At 44.6% G+C, this 12200-nt stretch overlaps 1 long non-coding RNA gene across 1 annotated transcript; it reads left to right on the forward strand.

Annotated features, from left to right (window-relative positions):
* The first annotated feature begins 277 nt into the window (after positions 1 to 277).
* On the forward strand, positions 278 to 5295 carry LOC120098597 (uncharacterized). Its single transcript, XR_015644305.1, has 3 exons — positions 278 to 529; positions 3634 to 3744; positions 5184 to 5295. It is a non-coding gene; the product is annotated as an uncharacterized LOC120098597 (long non-coding RNA).
* Positions 5296 to 12200: the final 6905 nt, after the last annotated feature.

The following is a 12200-nucleotide window of genomic DNA, read 5'->3' on the forward strand; positions in this document are numbered from 1 at the left end:
ACCACTTCAGGGGGAGGGGGGTGGCTAAAGGCTTCATCCACGATCCTTGGCTGTCTTCAGCCACGATGAGGCAGAACGTGAGGCGGGAGCATGTGGGCGGGGCAGAGCTGATGGACATCTCATGGCCAACTTGGCGTAGAAGGTGGAGGAGCTGGGAACGAGATGGAACTTTTTGGGATATAACCCAGCAAACTATTTCTTCCAAGTAGACACGCCCCCTACTCCCCACTGTCATCCAATAAAGCCGTCACGTTCTGAACACTGTAAGGGGTAAATCCATTAGGACAGATCCCTTGGGACAGATCTAATCATGTCCCCAAAGCCTATCAGCTGGCAACCAAGGGTCCCAATTCCTGGTCTGGTGGAGGGTATTTCATATTCAAAGCACACCAATGTCTCTGCTGTTCCCTATGGGCCTGCTTTGCCCCCATCCTTGGCTTCTTTTTATCTTCTTCTTTTAGCCTCATCCAGCCTTCTGTGAGAACAATGACTTCCCTTCCCTTCCGGTTCCAACCTGTTCCAACCTCAGGTCCGTATACTTGCTATTTACTCAACCTGGTGTTTTCCTGAGTTGATGTTGTTGTTGTTGTTGTTGTTGTTGTTGTTGTTGTTGTTTTAATGGTTTCCTTCCTCGTTTGATTCAAAGAACTGCTTCAAAGTTACCCTTTTGGACAAGTCTTCTCTAAAGAAAATGTAATCCCTCTTTCCCATTCTCATTCTCTCCTTTCAATGTTGTCTGTTATCATTTGGTAAAGGTGTTACACATTTGTTTATTTGCCGTCCTACCCCTCAAACTCACGTATATTCAACTGTAGTAGGCAACCTTTGTCTGGCTTGTTTAAGCATTTTCTATTTGTGGTTGGTACCTAGTACTTGGGGGTTCAGTGAACACCAGTTATTGGCTAGGGTATTGACAAATTGACTGATTCTGTCATTAGAAAAGGTAATGGAGAGATTGTTCTTGACTAATGTTTTAACTGCACTGTAACATGTATTTTCTCAAACATGGGAGAAATTACCTTCCAAAAGGCAATTTACCGTTCTTCTGTTCCCCTGACATACCCCGTTCTGGTTTGGGTGTAAAATGTCTGTCATAAGTTCATGTGTCTGCACACTTGTTTGTCTCAGACGGCAGCACTGTTTGGAGAGGCTGTGGGATGCTAGAGCCTAGTTGGAGGAAGTATTGTCACCTTTGGAGCAGACCTTGTGGCTTACAGCAGTAACCCAGCTTAAGCCTGAGCCCCCTCTGTTCCCCATTGGCCAAGGCATAAGCCATCTGCCTCATGTTCCCATTCTCTCAAATGTCAACAGGCCCTTCCCATCCAACGACAAGTCAAAATATACTACATATCCACTTTGCTGTTTCTTTCAGATATAAATATGTCATGACTTGGGACAACTGGAAAAGTGCCATGGGGGAAACAGCCCATCCATCAAAGGCCCAGAATATAAAACTGTAACCTCATTTGAAAAATATCCCCTTGAAAGAAGGGTGCCTAAAAAATAGAACGTCTAGGGTGTCCTTGCAGACCGCAGCAGCCCAGGACAGTGTTTTCCTAGGTTCACCTACAGTGGATAGACAGGACACTGTAGTACTGGCCTAAGTGGGAAGAGACTACATGTTCAGTGAGCTGACCTTAGCCTCATCCCTGTGCTGCTGAGTCTGTAGGCACACAGAGTACGAACGTTATGGGGTCATGGAGCCTTGGGCTGTATCTATAAAATGATACACTATGTATACGGCAGGGTTGGATCCTCTGCAAAAAATAACCTGAGATATCCTTGCATGTTGTTGTGGTTTGCCCTGAAGTTATTTGTATTTTGATGCTAATTCCACTGCCCCAAGGACAGCTACCCAGTCACATACTCAGAAGTCACCTCCCCATTGAATTTGTAAAGTACAGGTGAGGGGCAGGTACAGGATAGAAGGAGGCCTGTCATTGGAGGAGAAGGAAGGATGGGCGGGAGAGAAGTTTGAAGGAGGAGGAAGAGGAGACTAGGAGAGAGAGGAAGAGACAGGACAGAGGAGAGAGAGAGAGAGGGGAGAAGCCATGGCAGGTGATGTTAAGATTCTGCTCTGTGTATTTACAGGTTGTTATCAATGTTCCTAAAGGATGGATGGTACCGGGTTTTGTATGTTTAAGTGAGCAATTATATCTTACCAATTGGGTCAAAGATTATTGTGTTGTGTGTTCTTTTATGTGAGGGCTTGAGTGTAGGAAAGTGTGCGGCTAGGATGTGTTTCCGCCAAGATATCTAGCAGATATCTTGGGACACCGAGGTTCAGACCTAGTGGGGTAAAAGACAACCGTACTCTTTTATTTTTATATTTTTACCACAGCATGTAACCCTGAAATGAAGTCTAAGGTGTCTCTTAAGTGTTGGAGACACTGGGAGATGTCACGAACACGAAACTTTTGCTAAGGAAAGTTGAAAGCATGGATTGAAACTGCTTTAAGAGGGAGCTATATTTAAGCCTACAGGAGATCAAATGATGTCACCAGAAGGTCCAAGTGCTTGATCAAGGAGAAGCGGGGGTATTTGCTCTGCCGGGGTTTGGTCTTAGTCTTATCTTTTCTCCCTTTAGCCATTCTTCTTGGCTGGGATGGAAATGTTTCCTTGTGGTATGGGCTTACGACATTTTCTCATTATCTTACAAGGACTCACAGCTATAAGATTTTGATCAATACTGTAAAGACTTTGGAGATTTTTGAAGTTGGATTGGATATGCTGTACATTATGAGATGGCCTTGAGCCTGTGAATGCCAGAGGCTGTTAGAATTGAGTGTGGAATGTCTCCTACAGGCTCCTGGGCTTGACATTTTGTACCTAGTGATGCTGGTTTTGAATGCTGTGGAATTTTTAGGCTGTAGAGCCAAGCTGGAGGGAGGGAGAAGTTTGGGTGGAAGACCCTTATGGCCCCCAGTTTCTTTGTGTCTTCTGCCTGCTTCTTAGTTCACCAAGATGTGAGCAAACCTCTCACATTGCCACCGCTGTGGACAAAAGGCCCCCAAACTACTTCTGCCTGAAGTTGCTTCTATCCAGTTATGTTGTTACAATGATGAGGAAAGCACCTCATACCTCCCTTGCCTATGACCATGTTCACTTACATATGTAAAGACACAGTGCATACTCACAACTTTATTAGGTCATTAGCTGGGGTGGTGGAAAGTTGATGGTCTTTGATTTTTCCCTTCATGTGTTGTCAATTTCAAATAAATTAAGTTAGTCCCAAGAAAACAAAGTCTGAATTTCACAATTTTTCTGAGAATTATTGGAACCAGGTCTTCCACACGAGATATGAGTCTATAAATATTTTCAGTGTCTAATGTAGTAATTACATTTTCGGTGCTGATACACATGTAAATGTTTTCATATTTCTGCCACATGCGTGTGGGAGTGTACACGCGTTTTTCTTTCTTTTTTCATTCAGAAAAGCACATAAAATACAGATATCTCGACTTCAAAGTCATAGCAGAGGAGTTGGAGTTCGAAATGCCCTCTGATTTGGAGGGGTGTTCCACTACACTAGCACGCAACCAACTCTTCATCAAAGTGCTTTGCTTCAATCAGGCTTGCACTGGCAAGCTATAAATTATAAATCACATCTTCTGTTTTACATGGGAACGGCAGCTTGGAGGTGGATGCCACTCCTGCAGATGGACTTGAGGTAGTTCCTCGTCCTGTGCTGCTCGTGATTCGCTTCTAAGGTCATTTTCAAAGACTCCGCCATTAACTTCAGAGGTATCCAGGCAAGGGGCTTTCAGCAGCTACGTATGGGTTTTTGGCAGAGGTTCTGATAGTTAAACAAGGTAGCGTAATGTGAGGCGGGGGGGGGGGGGGAATCACAAACAAGGAGATATGAGGGACGAGTGGGAGGGAAATGTGGCTGGGCTGGGCTGAGGAGAGAGAAAGGACTCTCTCTCTCCCTCTCTCTCTCTCTCTCTCCCTCTCCCTCTCTCTCTCTCTCTCTCTCTCTCTCTCTCTCTCTCTCTCTCTCTCTGTCACACACACACACACACACACACACACACACACACACACACACACACAGTAGACATCTCTCACTGGATTCTCAGTCCCTTCCCGGACAAGACATTAAAGGGAAGCAATTCAGAACTGACTAGTGACAAGAGCCTTAGCATATCTGGCTAACCTATTCTTCAGTGTCCTTCTGGACCTGTGAGGAAGCTGCAGGTGCCAGGCATCAGATCTGTGGTCTTTCCTTAAGTCCAGGACCATTTCATCCTGAAATGACCAAATAAGACAGCCCCCCCCCAGATTGAAGGTAGATTTGAAGTGTGTGTGTGTGTGTGTGTGTGTGAGAGAGAGAGAGAGAGAGAGAGAGAGAGAGAGAGGAAGAGAGAGAGAGAGAGAGAGAGAGAGAGGTTCAGTCTCCACATCCCTTGAGCATATTGCTGCCCTGGCTCTGATCTCGCTCCTTCCTTTCTTGTACTTTCTCTTTCAAGACAGGGTCTCACTGTGCAGCCCAGACTGGTGTCAAGTTCACAACCCTCTTGCCTTAACACCACTCCTGACTTTCTCCCGCGCTCCGTTTGGATCCTCCAAATCCAGCATCTGAAGTGCTAATGGTTGGCGCAGTTGAGAGCCTTGGGACTCTGTCTTCTCAGACACCCTGAAGCCCTAGACACCATTGAGATATAGGATATAGGTGAACCCAGTGAGGACCAAAGAAGCTTTAGAATCATGTGGAAGGAAGACAGTGACGAAGACTGGGATCCAGTATGAAAAGAGTGATGAGCACATTTGCACACATGCAATGCCAGGAGTGCCCTTGTCTATGTGCCTGTGCCATGAACAAAGCATAACTATTCCTTCCTGCTGCTCTCTATCGCTTGGGATACTCACCTTCCCTTCTTGGGATATACATTAGTAGTCCCTTATCCATGGGTTTACTTTCCAAGTGTTCAATTACTTGTGGTTAAGTGAGAATATGAAATGGAAACTTCCAGTAAAAAAAAAAAAAGAAAAAAAAAAAAGCTAAGTATCTAATCACATGCTGTTCTGTGTAGTGTGATGAAATCTCATACCACCCCAATCAGGACATGAATCACCCCATCCCCTAACATAGTCATGCTATGTATGATCCTGACTCATTCCCTAACCATGTCCATGTTATTGAACATGTCAAAACAAGCATCCCAATTCTTCCTTCCTTCTAGAACCCGGAAGGTACTTCTCAAGCTCTATAAAACTCAGCTTGGACAATGGAATGCGAGCGGAAGTGATACGTCAGTTCCAGGAGGAGCTCAATGAATAAATGCATGATTTTTTTTAACTACTGCCTTTCCTCACTGCTGCAGAAACACAGAAGCACCCACCAAACCCCACCCAGGCGCTGAATAAAGAAATTACGTGTGCAGAGACCCCTGCTGGCCAGTGGTGGAAACACAGTCCAAAAGAGAAAACACAGTTTGACATTTCTGAGCATGCTTGTTACTGCAGCAGGACACAAGCTTTCCTGATTAACTTCTGTGACTCACTTGCTTCTGTGACTTTCAGAGACATGCTGTCTGATGTTTAGTGGGTTCTCAATAATATTCAATGAACTAATTCATGCATGTGAACACATTACCTTCAAAAGGAACAGCCATCATGTACGTAAACAAAGTGGTTGCTGTACTAAGGAGAGGTTGGCTGTGGAATTCGATAGCAGAGACCCCAGCATTACCAAATTCGTGCTTTTAATCCTACTTATCTCATTGGCAGGGTGGCAGTTTAAACTATTGCTTGTGGCATTTATTTTTTATCAGTGTCTTCGTAATTAAAAAGGAAAGAAAGGAAAAAAAGAAAAGGAAAGCAGGAAAAAGAATTAGTAGTTGCTGCTGATGTACAATGAGGCAGGAGAATCAGCAGGTGGTAGAGATAACATTTTCTATTTCTGCCTTCCCGGGGCCTGATTTAACGTAAGCATTTGTCTATTATTCACCACTCATATCTTTTTACTCAGTCCACTGAGTTATTTATTCCACCAATCTCTATCGAGCAGGTGGGGGCCAGGTCCGTGGCTGAGTGGATTCGATGTGATTATTCTCTCAGGAAGCCCAACGGGGTAAGGTGTCGAGCCAATTTAAGTGCTACCGCCGTCAGCTTCAAAGATTGCTGGGAGGAGGAAGCCATCAGATTTGGGACCAAATGCCTATCTTATTCTACCACCTTACGTCTCGTTCCACAAATCTCTGGCACTCACATTTCCTTCCTCAGCCCTCATCCTCATTGCTTTTGCCTAGCAGGGCAGCTCTTGAGAGGTTGGAGAGGAAAACATGGTTGCCTTTCCTAAAGTAGAAACACAGGTGTGTCAAGAGACCGAGACATTCCAAGGTATCGTCAAAGCTGAGGTGAGGATACTGTAACCCAGCAACTTATGTTCATAGGGAACAGCTGTGCCACTTCTAGCCGGAAAACTGGTCAAAGACTAGTGACTTCCGTGCTTGGCGAAGGTCATTTGGAGACTTAGTATCAAAGTTAATACTAAAATGGTAACAGCAAGGATAACAAGAAAAAGTGACGATTGTTGTCAAGGTTGACAATGAACAAGAGCCCCGAGTGTTCCTGATAGGGCGTTAGAGGATATAGGCTCTGAAAATAAGAAGTATGGTGATTGTCCAAAACACTGAGCATGACTTACCCTAAGATACAGAAACTTCATGCCCACCTGCCAGCAGGTTCAAAGGAACAGAGAGTGAGAAGCAGAGAAGAGGGTTACAAACCTACATCGTAAGCTGCCTCATTCTCATTCTCCAGAAGGCAGGAGCCATCATGGTCCATGACAGACAAACTGACATAGCACAGGAGATGTATACCATGGAATCTCATTTAGCTTTTGAAGGAAGCAGACTGCAGCACACTCAGCAGCACAAAGATTGTGGAGAACACTGAGGAGGGACTAACTCAACCAGGATGAGATTCCACCTTGAAAGAAATGCTACAGCGCTCCTATCAAACACATCAAGGGGGCAGATGTGGGGTGAGCTCTTCTAAGCATCCCATTGGGGTACCCATTGTCTTCTTCACCCACGAGGGTGATAAACAAATGTTGGCCCTTTGGTAATCTCCACAGAACCCTGAGCTTCTGTGCAGCACTAGAGGCAGATGGAACTCAGAATAGTTGGTGTGGAAAGCCCTATGAGAGAGCCTGAGAATTCTAAGCACAGAACCGACAAGTGACCTGGCAATTCTGCCTATGGGCTCATAACTCAAGCCAGCAAAAGCAGAGCCTGTGGCAGGCTATCTCGGCACAGGTGTTTATAGTAGCACCGTTCACAGTCACCCAAAGTCAGGAACAGTAGGACATCCTTTTGAAAGTGAGGGGCTATGCAAAATATAGTAAACCTGAAAAAGAAACGAAATGCTGGCATGCACTTCTACATGGCAGAAACTCACAGACCTAAAGCTAAGGGAAGAAGCCGGTCACGGGACAGATACTGTGTAACCTCACATGTATGACAGTTACACTGAAACAGAAGTCAAAGGGTGGTTTCCAAAGACCTTGGAGGGCCAGAGTCAGGGAGATTTGTTGATTAAGGATGTATGGAGCGTTTTTTAGTTAGGGGGATTTTAAAAAAGGCTGCAATGACTGCCCTATAATGCCATGGATCTGATTAATGCTCCAAGCTCTATCTTTAAAAGTCGTTACCATGGTAAAATTTATGCTGTTTGTATTTTATCACAGAGGGAGAAAGTCAAGTCTTGACCAGAACTCTCTAGGTCTTGCAGAACTTCTAGGATGTGCATCCAATCCATGAGCCTTTTCCAAAGCAGGTTCTGATTGACAGACTGAAACTCGACATGTTGACTGGTTTTGCTTCAAACCCAAACCAATTACGATGAGGACTCAGAAACAGCCAGCAGAGACCCTCTCAAGACCTTCCCTGCCCTGACACGTGAAGACGAACCAGCCCTTCCTCCTAGCCTACACATCCGGTAGATGTCTAACAGCCCGGCATGCCACTTACACACAATCAATAGTGTTGGTGTTCCTGCAAGCTGTTCTTAAAGCCAGAAGTCTGAGAAGGCAGGTGGGGAAGCTTGCAGTGGGGGAGGAGGAGAGCCAGCCTACTAGGTATCTGTTACTTGGGAAGAGATGAAAGAGAAGTCAGCGAGCCCTTTCAAAACTGAAAACAGCCTGCACGGGTGGATCACATGGACGGACGGCCAGCTGGGTAGCAGGCGTTTCTTCCAATGAGGTTGACCGTACCTGGAAAACCTCTCTGAGCTGCTAGTGTTAATAGATTGTTAATGATTGATGCAGGGGCCTTTTATGTCCCCAAATGAAAGGCAGAAACAGGGCCCTGAGTTTGGCGTAGTTGACTACCCCAGCACCGGTTCCCTAGCAGAGACGGAATTTTAAAACATTGATGTTAGCCGAGCTTGAGCGGGGCTACACCGCGCCTCACGGAGGAATGAAACGGTCTTGTCTGGTGTTCGTCTTCCTTTGTTCTTTCACTCAGACATTAAAAATACAGCAGGCTAAAAGGAGAAAATAAATTTCAAAGACCCTCCTAGACAGCAGGCACAAAGACAGGTGAGGTGTGCACTGAGTTTGCTAAACAGATAAAGCAAGTCTGGGATGAGCTTCGGGTTCTTCCGAGACAGGCTTAACTGTGCCTTGGCTCCTGGCGGCCTCCTTGGAGGATTCTCACAGGCAGGCCTCGTACACCTGCTGCCCTGTGTGCTGGGCTGGGCCTTTGATAGAGCATTTCAGAGAGATGCCGGGCTTCCAGGATTCTCTGCGCTACTCCAGGAAAAGAGCCTTTCTCTGTGCTCTTGGCCCAGCCAGACTGAGAGCTTCTGAAAGTGATATGGCTTGGGGATTTAACAACAATAAACAGATTTATTGGTGCATAATATAAATAGAAATATAATTTCTATATTCTAATATAATTATAAATATAATAAATATATTATATTTATTAATACTAAATATATTATGATAAATATAATATAAATATATAATTGTATAAATATATTATATAAATATATTATTTATATAAATATAAATTTACATATAAATTTTATATATAAAAATTATATAAATATATTATTTATATATAAATTATACGTTTATATTTATAAATATTATATATTTATTTTGTAAATATAAATATATAATTATATAAATATAATGTAAGTAGAACAGATCACAAAGGTATGCTTCTCTGGGTGTGTGCTGGATGCGTCTGTCCCCATGAACAGGTGAACTAGCTGATCAATAGACTAGAGGTTAATTTTCGGCATGTTGCGTCCAAATGACTGAACTTGGTTCATATTCTAAGGGAGAAGGCACTGTCAGGAATGTTGTACTAGGCAGGGAGAAAACATTCAAGCCTCCTACAGTTTGAAAATGATATCTTGTAACTTATCCTCCAAATGACATTGGTTCTGAGTACCGATGCAAGCATCCAGTGAGATATGATTTAAGATTATTTATGACTTAAGCACAGACGGAAGCCTCTGTGAAGCTGACACATATCTCAACGGAGTAACAACTGCACCCCCCCCAGCACTGTGTTCCGGACCCTCCACTGCTCTTTCCACTGGTAATGGATTTCCCTCTCTGCTTTACCCCTTCTGAGGCAGACACCTGCATACTGTACCACACCGTACCAACTTGCAGAAAAACAGGGACAGGGCAAGGGGCACACCAGCCATCCTGCGTTAAAGGGGAGTCTCTGGTGGTGGCGTATTCCTTCTGTGATTATAGCTCCTTCTAGGGCGATCCTCTTCCAGACTGTAGATCTCTCTGTCCTCCAGAGGCACACTATCAGAATACCTGGACATTTTCCTACTCCTTTGTGCGTGCTTCCTGCACTGTAGCCTCTGAACCCTCTGAACTGCCTTATTTTCTGCTGGGCTCCTGACTGATTCGTCTGCTTGCTGTGAGCCACCATTTTATGCATACCACGTTCATGGATTGCAGAGAGGAAATAGCTGACCCTTTGTTCTCATTTTGTAGATAAGGAAATTGGGGATACTGAGCTCAAGTCATCTGCTAAGATATATATGGCTGGAAATGGCGAGAATGGATCTTACAGCAGTGACAATCATCTAGGGACAGTGAGGCTCATCTTTCTCAAAATAGTTTCCAATTGATGGCTCTGTGATCTTTTTAGCATATCACAGAGTGGCCAGGCATCTGGAGAACTTCATTGCAAATCCCCAGGATCAGAAAAGAGGTGTAGCGACCTATTAGGTTTAGATGGACCTGTTTTAAAGTAATAAGTCACGGGCTGTCGACATCTTTCTCTTTTCCAGTTGTTGCCCAACATGGTAGAGCCTCTTTTGGATATCAAATATCAAATATATACGTTATAGTTCATACCAGTAGCAAAATTACAGTTATGGAGTAGCAATGAAATAACTTTAAGTTTGGGGGTCATTACAATATGAGGAACCAGATTAAAAGGTCGCAGCATTAGGAAGTTTTAGGATTACTGCTCACGATGGTAGAATTCTCATACTCATACCGTCAACATCTCTGGGACTTTTATAAAAGCAGAAGTCCTGAGCTCTGCCGAGTCCACAGTGGGGTGCAGCCCTTGGCTTCTGCAGTGTCTGGCCTGAAGCCTGGTATTGCCTGACTCTCAGAGCTCCAAAGGATTTCCTAGTCGTTCTTTACCTAATAGGAAGACAGAAGAAGGTAAGATAAAGTTCTAACTCTTCTTCAACCTTCCCTCCTCATCCAGGTCCCCTTTCTGTTTGTGAAGCTGTTATAATCACTAGAGCAATTGTGCAGGAACATTTCAGGGTCTTTGTCAAATAGCCTGGTTAAGAACACACAGAGATAAGAACCCTATTGGCTCATCTTACACCCCGTTGCTAATCCTAACAGGGCTCCAATTTAGCATAAAGAGACCTTGGTAAACATGGAGTCCATGTGGAGTGCGAAGACATTCTAAACATAGTGCTTTTTAAAGTTTGAAATACCTTACTATTTTATTTTATGTAAATGAGTGTTTTGCCTGTGCAAGACTGGAAGGCCATGAAAGGGAGGGCCAATCCAGAGCCAGGGTGAGGCTATGATGTGGCCAAACCCTGGAAATCTTGTCCTGAGATAGGCAGGAGTAGGGCTATTTCCTTCCTGCTCTGGGCCTGCACGTCCTGGCACATGAAGCCTTGTGACTCCCACCTCTGCCACCCCTGAGGCAGTCACTAAGCCTACTGACTAGGTTACAGGTTATAAGGACATGTCCATCTAGCATGCAAATGAGGCATCCTTAGCACCCTAGGTCCCAGCTCACCCTGAAAACCCCTACCCACTCCTCAAGGTTAGTCCTTGCCTCCCTAATCCCCCAATAAAAAGAGTTATTTCACTCTGTCTCTAGAGAAGGCTGTTTCTCCCTCACTCAAGCCAACCAAGACCCTGCTGAGCCCATCTGCTCTAAAGCTTCACTCCCTCCAGTTCAGCCTGGTTCATGATGTGCTCCGATACTCTGAGGAGAGAAACAAATCAGGAGGGGCATGCCGTCTGTCTGTCTGTCATGCTTAGTACACAAACAGGCCAGAAGAGTGCTTCAAGGCTTTGGAATCCCTGAAAACTGGAGTTAAATATGTTTGTGAGCCACTACATGGCTGCTGGGAACTCAGACCTCTGGAAGAGCAGCCAGTGTTCTTAACTGCCATGTTCTCAGCCCCTCAGCATCGTTCTTTAGCAGGGTTCTGTTACGTAACAACCAACGAAAGAAAGTTGGTGATAAGGTCAACCAGTCTCCGTTCAGCCAGAGAAATAAAGCCAGCCAGATCTATATAATTTTATTTCGAAGAACTACCTATGCAGTATGGGGACTGGCTGGGCCAGCTTCACGTCTGAAGGGCAGCCTGTGAGGAGAACTGGGAGATAGATACCTGAGCACTGGCCGAAAGCCGTGATCTATGGGCGGAACTTCTTTCTTCCTCTGGAAGCCTCAATTCTCCTCTTAAGCTGTTTCACTAGATAAAATCAGGCTCGCCAGCTCGGCCCAGCTCAGTCAAGAGCCAGCCATTTTGATCGTGTCTGTAAAACACCTTCATAGTAACATCTAGATTAGTGTTTGATGAAACCACGGGGGACTTTATTGCTAAAATGACAAGTAAGGTAAGTCTCACTTCATTTCGCACTTCTTATGAGTCACACTGGGCACCTTTGATGTGACTAAAGACTTTTTGTAAAGCATATGGAGTGAACAATAAATTCATGAATT

The sequence above is a fragment of the Rattus norvegicus genome, chromosome 19, assembly GCF_021556685.1.
Source record: "Rattus norvegicus strain SHRSP/BbbUtx chromosome 19, alternate assembly SHRSP_T2T, whole genome shotgun sequence".
NCBI lineage: Eukaryota > Metazoa > Chordata > Mammalia > Rodentia > Muridae > Rattus > Rattus norvegicus.